The sequence below is a fragment of the Mastomys coucha genome, unplaced genomic scaffold (genome assembly GCF_008632895.1).
Source record: "Mastomys coucha isolate ucsf_1 unplaced genomic scaffold, UCSF_Mcou_1 pScaffold13, whole genome shotgun sequence".
Classification (NCBI taxonomy): domain Eukaryota; kingdom Metazoa; phylum Chordata; class Mammalia; order Rodentia; family Muridae; genus Mastomys; species Mastomys coucha.
The window spans coordinates 53243225-53251556 of NW_022196895.1; the positions used below are offsets into that span (position 1 = coordinate 53243225).

At 43.1% G+C, this 8332-nt stretch overlaps 1 protein-coding gene across 1 annotated transcript in view; it reads left to right on the top strand.

Moving 5' to 3' along the window:
* Positions 1 to 677: 677 nt before the first annotated feature.
* The window catches only part of Ctxn3 (cortexin 3), a 9790-nt gene continuing 2135 nt past the window's right edge, over positions 678 to 8332 (top strand). The window contains exons 1-2 of the mRNA XM_031365735.1: positions 678 to 1334; positions 5119 to 5197. The gene's annotated coding sequence lies outside the window, so the exon portion shown is untranslated. The remainder of the gene's footprint in view (positions 1335 to 5118; positions 5198 to 8332) is intronic.

The following is an 8332-nucleotide window of genomic DNA, read 5'->3' on the forward strand; positions in this document are numbered from 1 at the left end:
TGAAATGCAGCCCTTGGTTCTGAGAGGCTTGGGGTCTGGGGCATCCTCTGGTCATTGCCTGATGCTCACAGATAGGGCCGTCTTCTTAGGCAGATGCTCCACCTCAGTCTCCTGGGGCTGCTTAGTAGTGGCGTTGTCTCCCCAGGGATGAGGCTGCAGAGCTGAAGGGCATAGGGGCGGCCTTGCTATCTCTTACCCATCACTTGGCAGTTGGGTGTGTGGTTGCTGAGCGGACTTCCACTTCAACACAGAGAGTGGTGAGTGGCCAAAATAAACACGAGACAAACCGAAGCCCAGGGATATTCCCCCTTAAGGATTATGCTGAAGTATTTCCAGGGAAGTAAGGTTTTCCCCTTAAAAGCAAGAATTTCATTGTAAAATATGGAAGAAAGGAATTTGAGGTTTGCGCCATGCAGCTAGAGTCTAAATTTGACAACAGTTTCCCCACAGAAATCCTATTTTATTCATCGTGTGGTCTCGGGTGGCCTGTTTGGGGGTGGAAGTGGGGGGTGGTCAAAGCTACAGTTGTCCAAAGAGATAAGATACCCAGCCACCTGCTAGCAAATTTACAGATACAGTGAAAATCTGATTCACTTCTTTTAAGTCATTCTACTCTCTCTCTTTCTCTCTCTCTCACACACACACACACACACAAACACACACACAGGTGCTGTTTTCTGTAAGTCGTTTTATTTTCTTTAGGGAAAGGAGTCTTAGTCTCCCAAATGCTTTGTGACTCCCTTCCCTAAAAGTCTTTCCGTTGACTGAGTTGGACTGAAGGTTATAAACCATAATCAATACTCAAGCTGGTTGCTGCAAGGTGCTAATTGATATCCCTTAACGGGAACAGTGTCAGCAATCAATAGAGAAGATACAGCATAGATAGATTTACAGCTTTGGTTTTGAAAGGGTTCGGGAGTGCCCAGTGATGCTCTCCCCTGCACTCCCTTTGAATGTTAATGTTTTCTTGAGGACGGTTTCAGACTCACTCACAGAGAGGATACTGCCTCTACTCACTGAAGCAGAATCCTCGGAAGAGTTGCTGAGGCAGAACTGAAATCATGGCTTGCCTCAAAGAAGCAGCTGTATTGGCTGCTAATGATGCCTCACACAGAAAGACGATTCTCCTTTAACTCGAGGTCTGAATGGGAAGTTTCTAAGCCTGGGAGACAACAGCTTTAGAGCTGGGTGTGCCATCAGCTGCTCCTGGCTACCTCTCTGTCTCCTGCTTGAACTCAGCCTGGCCGGGGGAAGAATGGAAACCAGACAGGCTTTTAACTACCTGTAACTGTTTCACCAGGAGATGAATCAAGCGTTTGCCCAGCCAGATCCAGGTACTCATTCATAACTGTGTCTTTGGAGCTAATTAGATGCTTTTCTGTAACTTTGTAATTTATGCATGAGCAATAATCACAGGCACCTTTGGGGTCTAAGTTCTGGATTTAAATTTGACTCTTAAAGTCTAATTAATCAGCTGCTTAGGGAAAGTTAGTTCGAGGAGGTAAAACTGTAAGGATGGCTCCCTTATAAGAGCACATTTAAGTTTATTATGGTTCTGATACTACATTTTTAAAAAGTAGGGAAATAGGCTTTTTTTTTTCTCCTTCGTAAGCTGCAGTAAATCATTCTTGGAAACTGTTTGCTCTTTAGAGTTTCCCCCTTCGTGTGGCACACCCGACCTTCTGAAAAGGTAACAGGAATGGGTTTTTTGTTGTTGTTGTTGTTTACAAAGGCTCTCAACTTAGCAACTTCCTAATCAGTGTTGATGACCGTGAGCCATGAGCCCTAGCTGCCGTAGCCTTTTGGGGTGTCCCCATGAACATCTCTGCTACCACAAAACTCAGGAGGGACGAGACAGAAAACCCAGAGGAGCGGGAGGGCTCATTATTTAAAGTTTACAGTGCCACCTTACTAGTTGTGGCTTCAGTTTGCCCAGATAAGGTCTGGGTACGGCGCCGCAGGGTTCTTGACTGGGCTGCAATCCTGCCTTTGCAGTCTCTTTAAAACTCTCTCAGCAGGTGTTGGGGGAAAATGATGTTGAGAAAGAAGTCCCGAGGAGACTGGGGCTCTGTCTAAAGAGCCATATCCTCCCAGTGACCCAGAGGTCCCAGCAGCAGTTACAGACTCCACTCCCAAATCCAAGCTGCCAGTATCTGCAGACTGATTCTGCAGGGATGAGCAGAAAAGAAACCTTCTACACAGCAGCGTGCAGAGACTCTGCAGAAACTGCCTGTTGACATTCGGAGCTGACCAGTTTTCATGTTTTTTTAAAAAAATATTGCCTGTGAGGCTTTTATAGTATCCTAGAGTATACTTTTCAAGAGCAATAAAATAATAATCGCCCTCAGCTGTTCTGTGAATTTTCAAGCACTGGTGGGTGTTATATTGGAACAGGAAGGCATTGTTGAGAAAAAAAATACATATATATGTTGCCATGAATTTATGTCGACCAAAAGTAAAGGTGGGACAGGGGGATTTAAAAACGTATGAAGCACTCCGAAGTCTCAGGACATTATTACCTGGAGTGGTAGCTGATTGCCTGGGCCATGAATTATTTGAGTTTATATGAAACGTTTCGCATCACTGTGTATGTAGACAACCGTGTGGATTCTGTTTACTTGGCTAATATGCAGGGTTTCTGAAAGATTCACAAGACTTTGATTCTACAGACACTGCACAGGTCGCTCTGCTCTCGTAGCTGCATATCCTACTGCTTGAAAAGCTGTTGGTTGCTTGGTCTCACTGAGTTGATGAGGAGGCCCCCTATAGAGGACTCACTCAGAGTTCTAGGGGGTGTTGAACCTGGGAGGTTCATCTGCCTGGAGTGGCGAGCGGAGTGTGTCAGAGGTACAAAGTAGTGCCTTCAGCCCTGAGAGTCAGAATGTGGCTGAGGCCTCTTCTAGCTTAAAAGTTGAGATTGAGTTTACTAAGCTGCAGTCTCAGGATGTGTTCCTTAGGTCTTTGAAAGTCACAGTCCCGCGTCAGTAGTCAATTCTAGGGCTATGGCAGAACACTGCAACCCTTTAGGTAAGTTTGCTTACCACCCAGACGCTACAAACTCAGCCCTGCCTACCTAGCCAGCTCCCTTCCTGTTTGTCCAAACAGCCGTGTCCCTACTCTGCCAGATAAATATAAATGAGGTACACAGGATCTCTTCATAGGACAAAGTGTCCTGTCAATGTAAACTGGACAAACCCATGAGTGTTCCTGTTCAATGGACGGACTGTGTTTACCCCTAGTTAACCCCATGCTAATTTACAAAATTAGATTTCTGACCTAGAAGCATAAAAAAAAAAAAAAAACGGAGCATGGCAATGATGCGGTTCAGGAGTACCTAAAGCATAGACGGTGATGCTTGACTTTACCCAGCAAAGCATTAACAGGTGAGAGATGAGACTTTCAACTCATCCCAACACATTGTATGGAGGAAGGGGAGAGAGGCTACCCTTTGGGCAACTGGATGTGCCTTTGTGTGCGATATTTACACAGCACAAACTAGAAATAAATCTCTCTTTGCACAAAAGTGGCCAAGAGGGAAAGCATCCTTCCCTGATGCTTATTTATTGAACACCTAGAACGTGCCAGGCAGAGCTGCCAAGGACTACAGCTGTCACGCCTGCCACCACCGCAGTGTGTTCCAGGAGGGAAGGCATTTGAGACATAAGTGTGAGGCTCTGGAGTCAGGGGTCTGTCTGTATGCACTTCCACAGGTCGGGGTGTCAAATGCCCTTGGCTGAGTGTGTCGCTGCCACTTGAAAAATGAGGTAAGGAATGTGTTGTGGCTCTAAGATGTACTTTGCTCTTAACAACGTATTTTTCCTTTTTGTGAAATTACATAATGAGATGCAAATTAGATAAAATGTCCAAGGGCTTCCAGCCTGAAAAGGGTGCCTGTTGACATTAATAGTCTCCATGTAAGACATTAGGATTCAGAATATTTTAGAGGACTGAAATTCTTCTTCAACAGGCAGATTATGTAAGAATGACCTTTTCACTAGATGGGTAGTTGCCTACGTCTGGCTGATTGTTTTATTATACTTTGGACCCCACCCATTAGCACCGAAAGCCAAGAAAAACTGAACAGCCAAATAACTACCAGCTTTTCAAATTGTGTAAGATCTATGACGATTAACTTGTCATGGTGACTTGAACTGTCTGTGATTCTTTGAAACTTGATCTTTTCTAATGTGATGATCCCATATCTGAGCTCGACTGAATGGCTTGGGTTTTTCATCCCCTCATTGACTCAGTTAGCTGGAACCTTGCATTTCGAATTCAGTTTCCTGGACTATAAAGGGGTCAGACATTCAATCCAATGTATACTCAAACAGACAATGACCCTAGGTCAGCAATGCATTCCTCAGGAGCTTGTTGCTTCCTACTGAAGAAGGCACACGACCTGGATACGAGTTCTCTGAAGTGCCTGCAGACAGAGTAGGAGGCATTATCTTTGGTAAAGAAGAGCTGTGAGGGCTTAGCCAGTGAAGACCCCGAGAGCAGAGATAAAATACACAGGTGGGAAGAGGAGTATGCAGTGTGAACAGGACCGGGCGCTGGAGATGGTGGGGGTGTTCTAGGTGAGCAGGCAAAATCAGAATATTGTCCCCTGGTGTCCCTAGACTCCATCACCCGGGACTTTATTTTGACCAGTGTGTTGGCCATTTTACTAGAAGTCAAATGAGATTTGACACTTGTTCTGTTTTAAACAGGAAAATAAATTAATAGCATAGAAGATTCCGTTGCTGTAGCAATTCTGCTCTGTGGTCCACAAAACCTCAGAACATCACATCCCAGGGAGTCAATGGCCCGGCACTAGAATCTCTAGGAGGAGGAATGGTTAGATTTAGGATGGAGAGGATGCACTGTATAAGGAGGATGGATGAACAAAAAAGAAGGATGCATTGCAATTATTAAGATGAGAGAGAGAAGGGGGAGAGGACAGTGAGAATGGTTGCTTACACAGTCTGCTAGAGTCATTCGGGATGCTTTCCACTCTGTCATTTTCAGAGACTCCATGAAGCTTGGCTTGGAGAAAGGGGGTATGTTATATAATTTTTAAAGGCATCTTTTGAATTGAGTCTTTTGCTTCAGTATTAAAATTAGACTTTATTTCCCGAGCAAACACAATTGGACCTGGCAGAGAGAGAACACAGATGCACTGCATGATGGGGAAATCCTGCCAGGGCCAGACGCTGCTGTGAGTAACCATCGCCGTTCTTTATACTTAAAACAACCACCATGTGCTATTAGTAAGACTTAGGATGATTGTGCCAAAACCTTGTTTTCTCAGATGTCTTTGTTCATTAAAAAAAAAAAAGAAGATTTTATTGTTGCTGTTCATCAAAGGAAGACTTCATTATTTAGTTAAAAGTAACACTGAACATCTTGTAAGAATAGTTTTTACTGAGACGGGGGACGTTTTACTTTAAGATGGGCTTTTAAAAATTTAGGTGCTTGAATATTTTGTGCATGGAGGTAGTTAAGTGATAAAGCTTACTTCTTCATTCTTTGTTTTTGTTTTTTTTTTATCCGATTTTTTTTCCCTTCAATTTAAGCATGCCGTTGAACATTTGAAATTTGTAAATTGCCAATTAGCTGATTGCAGGCTCCAAAATTAAGCAGCCTCTTTGAGAGATTTCAACTACTTCTAAATGAATTTGTGAAGTAGTTGGCCTTCGTTTCAGGGTTTCTCTGTCCCCTGATCCTTTTGTGCCCATCCCTTCTCCAGCCAGCATTTATCCATTTGTTCATGGCACCCTGGCTGACCCCCTGCCCCCCACTGCACATCAGTCCCATGAGGATCTTTGTCCCACCTTCTGCATTTCCTTGCTCCTTCATCCTGTGTTACTGCTCACAGGGGTTAAGGGGACATGTTCCTTGCTGAAATATTAACTTGGTAAGAAAGTTTGGTTCTCTGACCAAAATATGTTATTTTAGGAAGAATTTGGGCACTGTAGTATGCTGGGAGAGGAGAGCTTTACAATTTACAAGGTGCTATACAAAGTTTTCAAAATTCTTTCACTTGCATACTCTTACTGAATTGGTATCGATCTGTTTGTCTATCACCATCTATATTCAGGCTTTGAAAAGCGGATGTCAGGCTTTATATGCAAATTAACTAGATTTTTTTCATTTTGCCTCTTCTTTCCTCCTTCCTCCTCTTTTCTCTCACCCTTCTTCTCCCTTTCCTTTCCTCTTCCTTCCTTCCTTCCTTCCTTCCTTTCTTCCTTTCTTCCTTTCTTCTTTTCTTCCTTTTTTCCTTTCTTCCTTTTCTCCTTTTTTCCTTCCTTCCTTCCTTCCTTCCTTCCTTCCTTTCTTCCTTTCTTCCTTTCTTCCTTTCTTCTTTTCTTCCTTTTTTCCTTCCTTCCTTTCCTCCTTTCTTCCTTTCTTCCTTCCTTCCTTCTTTTCCTTCCTTCCTTTCCCCTTCCTCCATGTATTTGTTCATTCCTTTCTTCTCCTTTCTTTCCCTCCTTTCCAGCTCACTACCCTCTATCTTCTAGATATTGGTACTAGGTATAGAACAAACAAGGCCTAACATTTACTAGACTCTCTGCCACCGAACTACATCTTCGACTGCATTTTGCCTTGTAACCAGCAAAGTGTGGTAAAACTATGAATTAAAACTGATCGTTAAGCCATTGTCATAGTTAGGTTGTGGAGAAGTAAAGCACCAGTCTCTTACAAGGAGACTGAAAGAGATGGGGGGTAGGCAAACTGATGAGGGATGAGGCTATATCCTAAGGATTCCCATGAGGCATCTCATTGCTGCAGACACTGAGCGAACAGTATACCTGCTCATGGTCTTGCGTTGTGGGTAGAGCCTAAGAACTATGAAACACTGAACCAGGGAAAATGGATTTCCATTTTCCCCATTTGGAGAACGTCAACAAAAATGGATCCAGTGTCAAGATAGTTCCCATTGCTCAGACACCAGTGGTAAGGAAAGGAGGGGGCCCTAAAGAAGGCTTTGCTGCTCTGCTCAGCTGTCTTGTAGCATGGGGTTAATCTCCCAGGCATATGGGTTTTCTCTCTGGTCCCCCTTGATTAATTTGACTTCACAGATCCCAGATAGCCTTAATTTTGTAAATGTATATAATTAGTTATCTCTTCTTTTCCTACATTTACTTTTGGGGTTGTGCATTGTTTTCATTTAAAAAAAAAAAAAACTAGAAATGCATACTGAGCTCTGTTGAGAAAAGAAAAGACTGACTTCTTGTGGGCCAGAGGAAAGCTGGACACAGACTGGGATTCTAGGGAATAGCAAGGAGAATAAGAGCCACACAGAGCAGCCCATGGGACAGGAAAAGGCAAGGGAGAAAATGCCAATGGAGAAGGATGCTCGGCCACTATCAGGTGGCTCTCCCTCACCCCTGCCCTTGGATAATTTTTTTTGGAGTAATTAAGTCCAATGTGAATATTTTCAGTGGCTGCAGATGGCCCTAGTCTGTTATGAGAAGGAAATTGCCCTGGAGGCTCTAGCTGTTCTCCTGCCCTCTTCTTGAGACCCAGTGAACACTAACACCCGAGGCTGGAGGACGCTTTAAAAATAAGCAAATTCAAGGCAAGCCCAATCCATCACTCTCTCCTATATTTCTAAAGGGCTTATTTGTTTTTAAAATATAGTTAACTTTTATCTCAGCCTTGCTTCAAAAGGAGCATGAATCATATATGAGACAAGTATTCCAGCATCCAGGAAAAAAAAATTAAAGTGATAGAACTAACAAAGATCCAATACCTTTGAGCTGGTGATGTCATTCTCTCGGATGCGGGTGGTTATCCCCTTTGTTAAACTTGTTTTTTTGACCGGGGATTTTATTTTATATTTGTTGATGTATCAAACTACATACACTATGTTGTTCAGGTGACTCTTGGTCTACCTAAAGGTTATGTTCTGAAGTTAACTGAAGAAGGGTTGTGGTGAGGGTTAGGTCATGATTTCTCTTCTTACTCAGTTGCTTACTTCCATTGAGCATAGTTTCTCTGGAGTCATGTTAATTTCTATAGCCAGCTGCTCTAATACATCACAAGTGGTATGTCATCTCACCGTCATGTCTAGTGTGTATGCTTTTCTTTACAAAATGTAAGTTGACTTACACAGTACCTGAAGATTGTAATGACCTTTGTATGCTCAAGTGTTTGCCTTTAAGAGCAAATAGCAATATCTAAATGCCTCGTTTTTTAACATTAAAATGTAAAATGTAACACTAAAATGTAAAAAAAAACCTCTGTCTCTGTCTCTCTGACTCTCTGTCTCTCTGAGTCTCTTCCTGTATCATTGTCTCCTCCCTCTCCCTCTTCTTCCTCCCTCTCCCTGTTCTCAATCTTCCTCCCC